Source organism: Mesoplodon densirostris, chromosome 19 (assembly GCF_025265405.1).
Source record: "Mesoplodon densirostris isolate mMesDen1 chromosome 19, mMesDen1 primary haplotype, whole genome shotgun sequence".
NCBI classification, from domain to species: Eukaryota; Metazoa; Chordata; class Mammalia; order Artiodactyla; family Ziphiidae; genus Mesoplodon; species Mesoplodon densirostris.
The window spans coordinates 5266409-5281778 of record NC_082679.1 but is presented as its reverse complement, the minus strand read 5'-3'; the positions used below and the strand labels follow the sequence as shown (position 1 = coordinate 5281778).

At 42.4% G+C, this 15370-nt stretch overlaps 1 protein-coding gene and 1 long non-coding RNA gene across 2 annotated transcripts in view; both read right to left on the bottom strand.

The window, feature by feature from the left end:
- LOC132480792 (zinc finger protein 160-like) overlaps window positions 1–15370 on the bottom strand; it is a 138481-nt gene that overhangs the window by 98899 nt on the left and 24212 nt on the right. The gene's annotated exons all lie outside the window — the stretch shown is intronic.
- On the bottom strand, window positions 565–11076 carry LOC132480863 (uncharacterized). The gene is made up of 4 exons (XR_009530689.1): window positions 10904–11076; window positions 7055–7145; window positions 2054–2180; window positions 565–800 (listed from the first exon to the last, which is right to left on the bottom strand). It is a non-coding gene; the product is annotated as an uncharacterized LOC132480863 (long non-coding RNA).

Here is a 15370-nt window from a genome sequence, read left to right as displayed (position 1 = left end):
AACTATGAACTCAGGAAGAGTATACATTCCCTAAGTAGAATAGTAAAAGAGTGGGGGAAAAAAAAACAAGGTATGTGTGTCAGATACTACAGACTTTGAGATGAAACCATTTGCTCTACCTACAGATGCCAAACTAAAAGCCTGAAAGATGCACATATTCACCCCATGAGAGACAGGGGATTAAAAAGACGATCTCTCTGTTCACTGTCCTTACACTTTTCCTAAGCTAACAACCACAGAAGATCCAGGGACTTTCCTGGTGGCGCAGTCGTTAAGAATCTGCCTGACAATGCAGGAGACATGGGTTCGAGCCCTGGTCCAGGAAGATCTCACATGCCGCGGAGCAACTAAACCCGCGCGCCACAACTACTGAGCCTGTGCTCTAGAGCCCGCAAGCCACAACTACTGAAGCCCACGTGTCGCAACTACCGAAGGCTGCGTGCCAAGAGCCCATGCTCCGCAACAAGAGAAGCCACTGTAATGGGAAGCCCGCGCACTGTAACAAAGAGTAGCCCCCGCTCACCGCAACTAGAGAAAGCCCACATGCAGCAACAAAAACCCAACTCAGCAAAAAAAATTAATTTATTAATTAATTTTAAAAATACAATCACAGGGCTTCCCTGGTGGCACAGTGGTTAAGAGTTCGCCTGCTGATGAAGGGGACACGGGTTTGTGCCCCAGTCCAGGAGGGTCTCACGTGCCGCGGAGCAGCTGGGCCCGTGAGCCATGGCCACTGAGCCTGTGCGTCCGGAACCTGTGCTCCGCAACGGGAGAGGCCACAACGGTGAGAGGCCTGCGTACTGCAAAAACAAAACAAAACAAAAATATACAATCACAGAAGATCCAATCAGCCTGACGTAGCGTTGAAGTACGTGGCAAAAGCAGAACAGAAGAAATGTCTGAGGGATCTACATAACCAGAGAGGGCTTGAAACAGCTCCATGCAGGTTCGGAGGTGCCAGACGGAATCAAAGAGCAGCTAGCGTTTTCCCATCTTCTCTTTGGGTCTTCTAAGAATATCAAATGGGGATAGAAATGGGAAAGGTCTAGGGATTTAGAGTCTTGAGGCATCAGCTCTTCTCTATATGGACGGAAAACAGAGCATCCAATGGAATCATGCCCTGAAGGACAGATGAAGGGGAAAGAGACCCTGATAAAAGAGCCCACCTCATGCTCCTCAAATTCAGGCACCAAGGGGTTCACAGGAGCCAGAGGGCAGTGTTCCAGGCCATGATAAAGACTTTGCCTTTCTCTCTGTAGGAGGTGCAGTACCAGTGGAGGATGAAGGAACACATTTCACATGTTGAAGGACAGAGTGATAAATCACAAAGAAGAAAACTTTACACTCAGCAGTCACAACAAGACGTACATTTCTGTATTTCCATAGATCAAGCCAATGAGGGGAGTTTCACAAACACTATGACTACCCAGGCTTCCCCTCTGCCCCTCTTAGCTATGACTTGTGTTCACGTTTTGATACATCCTCAAGCACATCCACATCACTCTCCACAACACAGCACTCTTCTCTTGCTACAAAATGGGTAAAACATTCAGATGAGAACTAGAAATTCTGCCATATAGGAAGGAAACATAATTTGCTGTGACTTTTCTAGAAGCCTAGTTCTTTGTTCAGCTAAGGATTGAGGACATTACTGATGGGTCTAGAAAAATAATTCAAAAATTCACCCACTGCTTGCCTCCTTCTGAATATACAAGGAACAGTATAATATGCAGAAATGAAGCTCACTTCCTACAACTCCTAAATTGAAAGCACCTGGGTAGAAAACAGGAAACTGAGTATATTTAAGCATTTGCCATTGGGAATTATAAATAAGTTAAGTTCTGGAACGACCCTTCATGGATCACAAAATGGACAGATCATCAAAGGAAAAGGTAATTTTAAACCTCTGATGCCACAAGCTGGAGCTTTTCATGTCCAAGTCAACAGGGATTTCAGATCAGTCAAGCAAAACAGGGGCTCCCAAGAGGCACACAGAAAAAATGCCAAGATACCCAAGAGCAGATCCCAGCTTCTAGAGGGAAGTTATCCTCACCCAGGGAGAGCAGGTTCCTGCAGGTCTCCAACATCACGTCCCTGTACAAGGCCCTCTGAGGAGAGTCCAGGCATTCCCACTTCTCCTGAGTGAATTCTATGGCCACATCCTTGAATGTCAACTGTTCCTGAAAGGAAAACACATTTCACAAAGGGGCCGTGAGGAGAGTTCTTATTTTCACAAAAAAATGAGAAGAGGAGAAAGGGGTAAGGATCAATTCATTTAAAGTATATACTCTGACAGATCCACTTAAGTGTATTTGGAGCAAATTATGGGTCTCTAATTTTAATTCCTTATGCTTTTTCATAAAATTATGATATCCTCCAATTAATGTGGACTTTTCATATTTGTGGACAATACATGAAATACAAATAAAAGTCAACAATGGCTTGGCTATGCAGAAGTGTTACATATTGTGTTTTACACACTGAGAGATATTCTATATCTACATGACTTACAGTATGACTGCCATCTCAAGAGATGACAAAGTTGGGACGTCCCTGGTAGTCCAGTGGTTAAGACTCCACACTTCCACTATAGGGAGCACAGGTTCAGTCCTGGTTGGGGAACTAAGAACCCGCATGCCGCGAGGCACAGTCAACAGTTTAAAAAAAAAAAAAAAGAGAGATGACAAAGTCCACAGTGGATTTTTTTAAAAGTGAAAATATTAAATGACAATGAATAAGAATAGCAATGACTTAAGGTATGGGAATATTTCCTATATATTAAGCATTACTCTAAATGCTTCATTGGTAAAAACTTTTTGTAAACATCATAGCTCATTAGAAAGATCTGTTCCCATCTTTCAGGAGAACACTGTCAGAGACACTCTGAGAAACTCAACTTAGGTCAAGAAGCTAAGAAGCGACACAGCAAAGCACTTGAACTAACGTGTCTGAGCTGTGGAATGAAAGCTAAAACAGCAGAAAGTTAAGTAACAGACCGTTGAAGGTACACTGACAGAGGGTTCCCTGAGAAAACTTGAATGAAGTTCAAGGTGAATAAGATGGAAGAGCATGAACGGTCATTATACATGTGGGCACACAAACACATGCACATAAAATGTTAGGAATCTTACTACTATTTAAACCATTAAAAGAATATTGTAGAAAAAACTCAAGGCCAGGAAATATATTTATGATATACTTTCAACTGCAAAGAGACGTAAAACATAGTTATGAAATTGTGATGTCTGTTATCAAAGCCACAGCCTTGAACATCTATGAACTCTACAATACACATGTAAACACACAATTTACTGAAATACAGGAATTGTCTCAAGAAACGTTTTTACATGATTTTTTTCATTTTTATTCATGTAAATAAGCATTCTGTGGACAATTTAAAAGTATCAACGGTACTAAATGGTACTGACATGATAAAAATACTTTTACTCCAATCTTAGTAATTGTATTCAAAAATATAAATACAATTTAATAGATTTCAGTGTACACAGATACGCAGTAACAAAAGCCATAGTTTGTTTTTCCCACTAATGAAATATTGATTCAAAATAACAAAAGGTATTAGTATTATACATTATTTCCATATATTAAGAAAAGAATTATCACACTAATAAAATTTAAAACTTCTCATAGAATTGAAAATCATGAGAAAACACAATATGGAAAAAAAAATATGGTAATTAAGGAAGAACATTTCACCAAACATCATGATCAGAAGGAAACACTCAATGCATTCCCTCTGAAATTACAACAGTGGAGTAAAGGGAGCTGCCCAGGGCTCCTGTCTTTTAGCACTGCACAGTGTGCCTTAGCAGGGAGCAGTAGAGAAAGTAACAGGAGGAAAAAGAGAGGGCAACAGCAGGAGACAAAGAAAGAGTGTGTCAGAGAATTGGAACTTCTAATGTTTGCAAATCTAAGGACACGGAAAGGAGACAAGTGAAAGTATGGAAAAGATATTCCATCTTAAAGAGAGCAAATGAGGCTACATTACAGCAGACAAAATAAACCCAAAACAAAAACATTATGTAATGATAAAAGGGTAAGTTGCCAAGAAAATATAACAATTAAAAAACGTGTACTTCTAACATCAGAACTCCCAAAAACATGAGGCAAATCATACCAGAAATACAGAAATAAATAACATCACAATACTAGTATGAGAATTCAATACCCTAGGTTTACCCTAGCATGCAAACAAAAAGATGAATAAGGAAACCAAGGACTTGGACAACACTGTAGAACAATTGTACCTAACAGACATGTGCAGAACACTGCACCCAACAGGAACAAAACAATTCCTCTCAAGCACACGTGAAACGTTCTCTATGACAGACCACATCTTAGGCCACAAAACAAATCTTTTTTTTTTACATTAATTTATTTTTGGCTGCATTGGGTCTTCACTGCTGTGTGAGGGCTTTCTCTAGTTGCGGCGGGCGGGGGCTACTCTTTGTTGTGGTGCACAGGCTTCTCATTGCGGTGGTTTCTCTTGTTGTGGAACACGGGTTCTAGGAGCATGGGCTTCAGTAGTTGCAGCATGCGGGCTCAGTAGTTCTAGCTCGCAGGCTCTAGAGCGCAAGCTCAGTAGTTGTGGCGCACAGGCTTAGTTGCTCCGCGGCATGCGGGATCTTCCCGGACCAGGGCTCAAACCCATGTCCCCTGCATTGGCAGGCAGATTCTCAACCACTGTGCCACCAGGGATGCCCCACAAAACAAATCTTAACAATTTAAGATTGAGATCATGAAAAGTATCTTGTCTAACCACAATGAAATGAAAGTAGAAATAAGCAGAAGAGGCATTAGACAGGGAAAAAAAAGTTCTCCAAATCAAAAAATAAAATAAAATAATCTTTTTTGTAGGTGACAAGGTTTTGTATATGTACAAAGCAAAACAATTCCACGAGTAAACTATTACTTCAAAAAACAACTTTAGAAAAGTTGCAGCAGAAAAAAATTAGCACGCAAAAATCAGTTGCATTTCTATACACATTTCTATACATTCACTGTGTATAGAACATGGCACAGGATGGATGAACTCACTTAACACAAAACTGAGCTTCTCTCTTCCTTTCCTTTTGTTTTTAATTATCAAAATGGAAATGTCTTTTTATGACATTTTAATTATAAAATTATGATGTAGTACACATTTTAAGTATTGATAAGCTTGCCCTCTGATAAGGCTGTACTCAGTTTCTACCAACAGCACATAGAAATGCCCCTTCTCCAAACCTTCACAAATGCAGGCATTGTCAGCATTTTGCCAATGTGATTTATGATCTGTAAAAAATTGTCTTACTTTAAGTTGGATTTCTTTTATCGTCTGTGAAGTGTAGGGTATCTTATAATACTTGACATTTGTTATTTCTCATTTATAAAAGCCTATTTTTGTCTTTTGCATATTTTTCTTCTGGGGTGATTATCTTTTTGTTTTTGGCTTGTGAGAACTTTATGTTGGTATGTACACCTTGATACATATACATATATATCATATATATGTGGTGTATATATACATGTAGACGTATGTTTGTGTATGTATGATTATACTTTTGCCTATCATGTAACCGTGCAATTCGTTATTAGTTTTTAGTGTTGTATTAGTACTTTTTGCCATATAGAATTTTATGTTTAAAAAAGTAGTCAAATCTGTCAGTCCTTTTTATGGTTTCTGGTGGCCTGATATCATGTTTAGAAAGGTGTTTCTCACTCTAACGTTAAAGAGTGTTATATTTTTATAAATTTTTTCTGTTAAAAAAAAACAGAAAATTAGAGAACAATATTATTTACTATACCATCAAAAGGGATAGAATACTTAGGAAATACTAGTGAAGAAGGTGAAAGACTTGTACTCTGAACACTACTAAACGTTATTTAAAGAAGTCCATGGAGACACAAATAAATTAAAAGACACCCTGTACTCATGGATTGAAAGACTTAGGATTCTTAAAATGACCATATTACCCAATATGTTCTATAGATGCAATGGAATCCCTATTAAAATTTCAGTGGCAATTTTTGCAGTAATAGAAAAAAATCTTGTGAAAATTTCTAGAGAATCTCAAGGGACTCCAAATAGCCAAAATGGTTCAAAAAGGAATTGGAGGCTGACATTTTTAGATTTCAAAATGTATTACAAAGTAATCAAGATGATGTAGTACTGGCATAAACACACATACATAAACCAATGGATCACATTAGAAATCAGATTCCAAATAATCCTTGGAATATATGGAAAATGTAATGATAAGGGTTGCCAAAACTATACAAAGAGGAAAGGACAGTCTCAATAACAAATGTTGCTGAGAAACCAGATACCTTACTAGCAAAGGAATGAAGCTGGAACCTTACGTGCATCAAAGGTAAAAACCTCTGTGTGTCAAAGGATAAAACCAACAAAATGAAAAGAAAACCTCTGAGGAACGGAGGTGATGAAAGTGATTTAAAGAATTTCCAGGGCTTCCCTGGTGGCACAGTGGTTGAGAGTCCGCCTGCCGATGCAGGGGATGCAGGTTCGTGCCCCGGTCCGGGAGGATCCCACATGCCGTGGAGCAGCTGGGCCCGTGAGCCATGGCCATTGAGCCTGCGCGTCCGGAGCCTGTGCTCCACAACGGGAGAGGCCACAGCAGTGAGAAGCCCGCGTAACGCAAAAAAAAAAAAAAAAAAAAGAATTTCCAACTGCCAGAGATTTAGGTTGACTTCAAACTTTAAATTTCATGACTGAATAAAACACCCTTGGGACTTCCCTGGCAGTCCAGTGGTCAAGACTCTGCGCTTCCACTGCAGGGGGCATGGGTTCCAACCCTGGTCGGGGACTAAGGTCCCAGAAGCCATGCAGTGTAGCCAAAAAAAAAAAAGGTCAGAACAAATTGCCCTAATTAGTCTGACTTCCAGATTTTACCCAGGTATTGTGCATATTAATACTTGACTTTCATTAATACCTGTCAAGCAGGATACTGCAGAGTCAGAGAAGATTAGGGAGTCCAAAGAAGGGCATTATAGGAAGGAGAGACAGAGAAATCAACTGAGAAAATGACTTTACCTGAGAAAGAGCCATTGCAGACTCCAGTTCTTTCCTCTTTCGCCTCTTAAGGGCTTCTTCCTTAGACAAAATGAATGTTTAGAGGTCTGTCCTGAAAGTGGAAAAGATGCTGTTTAATGCTCAGAATCGACACACCCCCTTCCTGAGTCACAGCCACACACACAGGGAAGCCCTCAGCATGTGGAACAGACAGTCCTCTGCTGCCCACTGTCCCAGGAGGGGCTCAGGACAGTAAACTCCCACATAGAGACCAACAGGTGAGTTTCCCACACTTTCTTCAGATCAGCCTCCCCTCCTGGTGAGGCCCTCATGTACCCAGCTGCAGCGGGCACCTCAGCTGGACCTGACGACCCCCTGCAGGTCACAGACCAGCCCTGATCCATCCCCACGCAGAGCAGAGCCCTCACCCTCAGCCCAGATCTCAGCCCTTGGGAATGGGGGGACTCAGAGTCCTGATGCTCAGTGACGGATCCAGATTGGAACCACCTGAGTCACGTTAAAATACGATTGAGGTTGGATTCCACACTGACATTATGAAAAGGAATCTGTGGTCAGAGGGCACAAAACATGTATATGCAGAATGCCTCACTGATCTAATGGGAAGCCTGGGCTGAGCACCACTCAGAGGTGGGAAGCTCAGCACAGCCATTTTCTTCTTCTCTGCCAGCTTTACAGAGCTATAACTGATGAATAACAATGGTGAACATATGAGGCATACAAGGCGATTATTTGACAGATGTGTAAAAATTATCAAAATAAAGGAATTTACATGTCTATCAACTCACAGTTATCATTTTATTTCTGTGTATTTAGAACACTTAAGTGAGGGAATTCCCTGGCGTTCCAGTAGTTAAGACTTAGTGCTTTCACTGCTGTGGGCCTGGGTTCGATCCCTGGTTGGGGAACTAAGATCCCACAGACAGCCAAAATAAATGAATAAATAAATGCATAAATAAAAGAACACTTAAGTGATGTTCTCTCAGCACATTCCAAGTATAGAAACACACTATCATTAACGATAGCACAACAGACATTAGGCGTACGTGTTGTACTTATTCATTTTACAACTGAACATTTGTAACCTTTGACCAACATCTCCCCATTTACCCCACCACCCAACCTTTCCTAGCAACCTCTATACTCTATGGTTCTATGAGTTTGACATTTCTACTTTCCACATAAAATGTCTATCTTTTTCTGTCATAATAATGTCATCATTTATGGCTGACATGAATTTTCTAAATCCATTCACTTGTCAACAAACACTTTGGTTCTTTCTACATCTTGGCTGCTGTGAACAATGCACTAATGCTCACTGGAGTGCATATATTTCCCTCAGTATAATGATTTCATTTCCTTTGCATATCTAGCCAGAGGTGGGTTTCAGATTGTATGCCTGTCCTATGTTTAATTTATTGAGGAACCTCCACATTATCTTCAATAAGAGCTACATTATTTTAAATCCCACCAACAAAGCACAAGAGTTCTGTGTTCTCTGTATTGTGCGTGTGTGTGTGTATCTGTGTGTTTGAGACAGGTAGGGAGAGGACAGTAGAAGAACCAACCGGCCTGGCTGCCAGCAAGTAGCAGCTACAGTTTGCCAAGGATGAGCGTCTGGACTACAGATCACTGTGGTGCTGCTGGGCCTCTCTTTCGTGGTACAATCTTTCCCTACATCAAAGAACTTAGTGGCCCCTCTCAAGTTCTGTTCACAGAAACACACCTAGCAGAATCTCCCTCATAAAAATCATCTGCCACTTGAAGCTTAGTACTCATAATTTCCCTTCTGAAAACTCTCATAGGGTCCAACACAGTCTCGAAAAAAATCCATAATGATCCACTAATGCTGCTATAAAATATCCGAAAACATTCCAACCCAAATAAATCATGCCTGAGGGACAACTACATACGAAGACACCCAAGGGACCACTAGAAGCAAAACGCCATATTTTCATTCACCGTGGTGAACACAGACCAAACACTGTCATCTCCGAAAACTACGTATAAAAGGCTTTCCTGGTGGCGCAGTGGTTGAGAGTCCGCCTGCACATGCAGGGGACACGGGTTCGTGCCCCGGTCCGGGAAGATCCCACATGCCGCGGAGCGGCTGGGCCCGTGAGCCATGGCCACTGAGCCTGCGTGTCTGGAGCCTGTGCTCCGCAACGGGAGAGGCCACAACAATGAGAGGCCCGCGCACCGCAAAAATAAATAAATAAATAAAAAGATGTTTCCAATGATGCACATGCCCCGGGGGGCCCCAACACCTCCCAAGGAAACACCAAATTCTCTTTTGTAACTATCATAGTACATCTAAAACTTTCTCCATTTGCAAGCCAAAATACTAAAAAAAAAAAAAAAAAACAAACAAACCAAAGGTAACCCACAAAATGATCTCTGAAATTTTCCCTGTATTACTCTAAAAACTGCACAATGACTCCTGACCTTCCAAAAGACCAACGCAAGTCACTTGTGGAGTGGATGCCGTGGGGCACCCTGTAGCTCCATCCCCTGAGGACAAGTCACCCATCCTACTGCACCCGATGACCACTGTGGGCTTAGTTAACCCAACACTTCTCATATTGGAGGAAAATGTTTTTCTCTGCCTAAATCCACTGCCTTCATTCCTCCTCACATATAATCAAGAAATACCCAATTAAACCAATACATGGAAACCTCAGTCTCAGCAGCTAGGTCCCAGGGAACCTGAGCTAAGACATTCTGGCACCTCAAACCATAATGCACCCCACAACTACCAATTCCAGGTGCTCCAGCCAGAACTGAGACATAACCTGCAGCAGTTCCTCACACCGCTTGAGCCCACAAGAGAGAGATGCGCACACCATTCATGCGGCTCATCTTGAAGCCCACACTGGCTGCCATGTCCCTGCTGCAGACCCCTACAGGCTCTCCTCCAATTTGCCCATTTCGCTATCTCTCCTCCAGGCGAACATGAGACAATGGGGAGAAGGCAAAAAGCCTTCTCTTTTTGCTTCCTCTGCTCTTCCTGTCACCGTTCGTCCTCCATTTCTCTTCCAGCACCATGATGCTCTGAAGGCCACTGTTCCACCTTTCATCCTGTCCTGGACTCTCTGTGTGAAGGGCCTCACCGCTGTTAGCCGCCCCCTACCGCTGATCTAGAGCCCCTCTATGTTGCTCTCCAATCCCTGGAGATCCGGCCTTTTTAATTACTTCTCTATTGTATTCACCAGCTCCTTTCGAGGCATAATCGCTTTCATTTTACTACCTCTTTACAACTCCCTCAGCCATCCTCTACGTTCCCATCGGTTCGCACACATTCTTTCCTTTCTCGCAGTCGCTCCGTCTCAGCTTCCCCTGATTCCCCTCCCGCACATACTCAGAAAGATGGCGGCGGAATAAGATGCCCGCCAACTTTCCAATGGAGGTGAATTTGATCCCGAAGACCACTTGGTGTCACAAGGCTGGCCCAGGTCACCTCCCCCAACGCGGGGTGAGGGGAAGGGCTGACAAGGAAGGGGAGGCCAGAGGAGCAGAAGCACCAGCCTGAGGAGACGCGAGGACAGGGGGGCTGGGAGGGAGGGAGGGGGTCTCCAGAGAGGGGCGGGCTCTCCAGAACCCCAGGACCGGGGGAAGGACGCGGCCTCTCCGGGAGCGGGGCGGCCGGCGCTGCCCTCCGGGGGCCGAGAGGGCGAGGCTGCGGGGCGCGAATACAACTCGGCGAAGAGGATTTTAAATGGGAAGGCGGAGGTAGTAAAGGGTTTTAAGCAGAAAAATGTCGCGAATGGAGGTGTCTACCTGGACCAAAGGTAGAAAAGCCAAGGACACGTGGACCGGCCTCAGCGATTTCAAACTCAAGGAAACCATACCTACCTGTAAACGGCGACGTCTGGATTTACGTGGGGCGGAGGGCCGGCTGCTGGGATTTAAGGTTCGTAGTGACGCCCACACCAGAAGGTGGAGAAAGGTGGACCACGCAGCACTGACTTAGAAAGGAGAAACTTAACGCTTTCCAGTGTGACCTATGCTCCGAGCTCTACGCTTCCGTTTCCATAAAAAAATGCGCAGGCGCAGTTTAGAGGCGGAGTTCAAGGGGCGGGGCGAGGAGAGCCCAGATCTTCGCCTGGAACGCCGGCAGGCGGGGCTTAGGTTGGTGCTTCCAGTACCATGAATTCTTCTCATTTTACGCTCCTGTCTGAAACAGTTTAAGGTAAACGCTTGCAATTGTGTGGACTACTTCTGTCTGAAAGTAAGATGTTTCCTCCTAACAAGTTGAAAACGGTTTCAATAAAAAGCTCATATTTGCCAGCTGGTTTCTCCCACGTCCCGCTCCTGCAGCTCAAGCCAAGTCAGTGGTTGGGAACTTGGGTCTCCAAGTGGTAGCTGTGGGGCGCTAGTTGGATCCGGGAACATGTTTGCAATTAGAATTAAGCGGTTTAAGCAAACAAGACCTGGACTTGCCACTGTATTACGAACTAGAATAAGAAATACAAAACTCTCCCACGTAGGCTGGCCCATTTCACCCTGACACCCTACCAAAGAGTTTTCCTTTCTATTTCTCATTCAGCCAGGCCAGTTCAACACGCTGTCAGTTCCAGAGACTTGGGGACAAAACCTGGGGTTTGAGGCTGAAAGGCTAAGCCGTTTGATAATTTCCCTCACCATTGCGTTATAAAGAGCAATACATTGCTTTTAATTCCTATAAACTGCATTGTTCATTCTTTCCTTTTGCCTGAAGTGTTTTATTTGCCTTTCCCCCCTCAGTTTTATTGAGATGTACTCGACAAACATGACGTTATGAGGTTAAGGTGTACAGCATAATGTTCTGACATATATTGAGATAGTGCAATAAATTTAGTAAGGATCCATCGTCTCATATAGATACCATAAAAAGAGAAATCAAAAAAAAATTTTTTTATGAGAGTATTATTAGAGGTTTTTTGTTTTTTTTTTTTTTTTTTTTTCCGGTACGCGGGCCTCTCACTGCTGTGGCCTCTCCCGTTGCGGAGCACAGGCTCCGGACGTGCAGGCTCAGCAGCCATGGCTCACGGGCCTAGCCGCTCTGCGGCATGTGGGATCTTCCCAGACCGGGGCACGAACCCGTGTCCCCTGCATCAGCAGATGAACTCTCAACCACTGCGCCACCAGGGAAGCCCTATGAGAGTATTGACTGAAAAAAAATGCACAATACGAGAGTTGCTTTGAGGACACTGAAGATTAAGTGGTCAAGGGGGAAGAAGGAGCAGTGGATCCATCACACCCATCCCTGCACCTTCTGGACTTCATGTTAGGTGAGAACGATAAACCTCCTACTTTTTTCAGTCACTGTTTTCCAGGCAGCCTATCACTCAGAAATAAAAACTGTCCTACCCGAGAAATAGGATTATTATTTTTCATGGGTGTAGAATGGAGTATTTCCGATCGAATCTTGAATTTTAAATGTTGTGGCTTGAAAAAAAGTCACGAAGACATCCCTTCACGGATGAATTAGATCTGTTCAGCCTATGTTGTAGAAAATTCAGTGTGTGAACAAATTATACCGGGAGAATTTATAACAAATATTCAGAACATTAGGCTGTAAAGTATGGTAACAAGGAAATTGGGGCCACAAATATAATTACATGTTTACTTGAAAATCTGACCTACTGATCCATTAAATCATGCATTACAGCAACCTCCTTTGCACTGATAAAGCGCATTCATGCATCTATCATTCAGAAATGATTCCAATCACTGAATAGCTAGCAGGAAACGAAATCAATATCCTGCCTTCAAGTAGCTTATATTCTAAAAGGGGAAGTCAGTAAAAATTAAATAAGATTATGATGGTGTTTAGTACAGTGAAGTTCATATGTACAATGATAGAGTGACAGGTCATTCTAATTTAAACAGTGTGTTCAGGATATGCCCATATAAGGGATATTTGCATAATATCATTAATTAATTGAGTTCATCATGAAAATACAAACCAGGAAGGGCAATTTGGTGGAAAAAAGTAGGAGAAAATTTCCAAACTTGGAACATATTTACAAGATTAAGGACTACCCACAACTGGTGTGTGGCTTGGTGAAGTGTGATATTAAATTTCTATTGGAGACAATTAGAATTGTGAACTTCTATTAATTAGAATTTTTTGTTGTTGAGGATTTAAAATGCAAACTTAAAGGATAAACATAAAATGGCTGTGTATCTTTTGCATGTTGATTCTTCTTTTTAAAAACAATAGTTTACCTAGAGGCCTTACAGTGTAAGTAATAAGATTCCAAACCACGAAGACCTGTTTGGAGAATGCACAGACGTGTTTCGTCATGGCATCCTCACTACTACCAAGAGGACGTGAAGGTGAGGTGGGATAATGAAGTAGTGGAAAGACAGCACTCACAACCTGAAGGTCAAGAAAGCAATGCTGAAAGGTGTCCAGAGCCACCAAAAAAAAAAAAAAAAAAAAAAAAGTAGAAGATCCAGATGTCATCCACCTTCCAACTGCCTGAAACACTGCAGCTCAGGAGACAGCTCAAATATCCTCAGAAGAGCACCCTGGGAGAAACAACTCGAACACTATGCCATCATCAAGACCCCCCTCACCACCAAGTCAGCCATGAAGCAAGCAGAAGACAAAAACACACCTGTGTTCATTGTGGATATCACCACCAACAAGCACCAGACTAAACAGGCTGTGAAGAAGCTCTATGACACCGACGTGGCTAAGGTAAACACCATGATCAGGCCTGATGGAGAGAAGAAGGCCTATGTTTAACTGCCTACTGATTATGATGCTTTGGATGTTGCCAACAAAACTGGGATCATCTAAACTGAGTCCAGCTGGACAGTTTCACATATAAAAGTTTTCACTATAAAAAAAATCATAAATAATTATTTACTCTAAAGAACAGGGAAAAAATAGGAAAACAGTAGAAAAAACAAAGGAGACAATATAAAACCAAAAGCAAGATAAGAATTTAAAATACCTAAACAATAAACTCTTTAAAACAAAGTGACCTAAAGATTCCAATTGAAAAGCAAATATTTTCAACTGGACTTTTTTGAACACAGACAACAATATGTCTCCCACAAGAAATGCACTCCAAAAATTAAAATATACACAGTAAAAAAGCATGAAAAAATACACCATTTCAACACCATTCAAAATAGAGTGGCTAACATAATACAAAGTAAATTAAAGAGTAAATGATGTGTCAAGAATAAGGAAATCTATTTTATAATCATAAAGACAGAAATTCATCAGAATGACATGAGAATCAGAAACTGCCATAGAACTGCATTTCATTATAGCCACAAAAATATTCTGGAGAGAAGTTTGGAGACAACAACACAAGGATAAATAATCTACTTATAAGTTTTTCGAACCCATCATGGAAAGAAATTGTTAGATTCTCTAAAGGCCGAGAACCTACGGATGCACTGTTACCTTCTGGTATAAAGTACCTAGGTGGAAGAAAACTGTGGTGGTGAAAGGAACATGATTCATTAGGATCATGAAAAATAACTAAACTTTATTAATTAAAACAAGGGACCTGTGATACATTCTGAATAAAACAGTATCAAAAGGCAACGACAGCAGTTAAGTGTCAAACATACATATACACATAGAATTCTGGGCGCTTTTTTGTACATTTATTTATTTATTTATCTTTGGCTGTGTCGGGTCTTCATTGCTGCACGCGGGCTTTTCTCTAGTTGCAGCAAGCGGGAGCCACTCCTTGTTGCGGTGCGCAGGCTTCTCATTGCGGTGGCTTCTCTTGTTGCAGAGCACAGGCTCTAGGCATGCAAGCTTCAGTAGTTGTAGCATGTGGCCTCAGTAGTTGTGGCTCCCGGGCTCTAGAGCGCAGGCTCAGTAGTTGTGGCGCACAGGCTTAGTTGCTCCGCGGCATGTGAGATCTTCCCAGTCCAGGGCTCGAACCCGTGTCCCCTGCATTGGCAGGTGGATTCTTAACCACTGTGCCACCAGGGAAGCCCTAGAATTCTGGGACTTTTGATTAAATTTTCCTCTTGTGATAACTGCTCTCCCTTTAATTTCGAAGAAGAAGACTAGTTTTTCATTAATCATAGATCTATACAACAGCTATTCCCATGCAATGGAGGAAGTGACCGAATTTTCCCATGCATTATGCCTACCACATAATCAGTCCCTGTTAACCTGTCACTCTCCTCCCATGAAAAGCCCATTCCCTTAATGTCCTGCCTGACCTATTCATGGTCAGTTAGTAAAGCATTCTGTCCTATAACCCGCTCTGACCTATCTACAAAAGGACACATGGGGCTTCCGTGGTAGTGCAGTTGTTGAGAATCTGCCTGCCAATGCAGGGGACACGGGTTCGA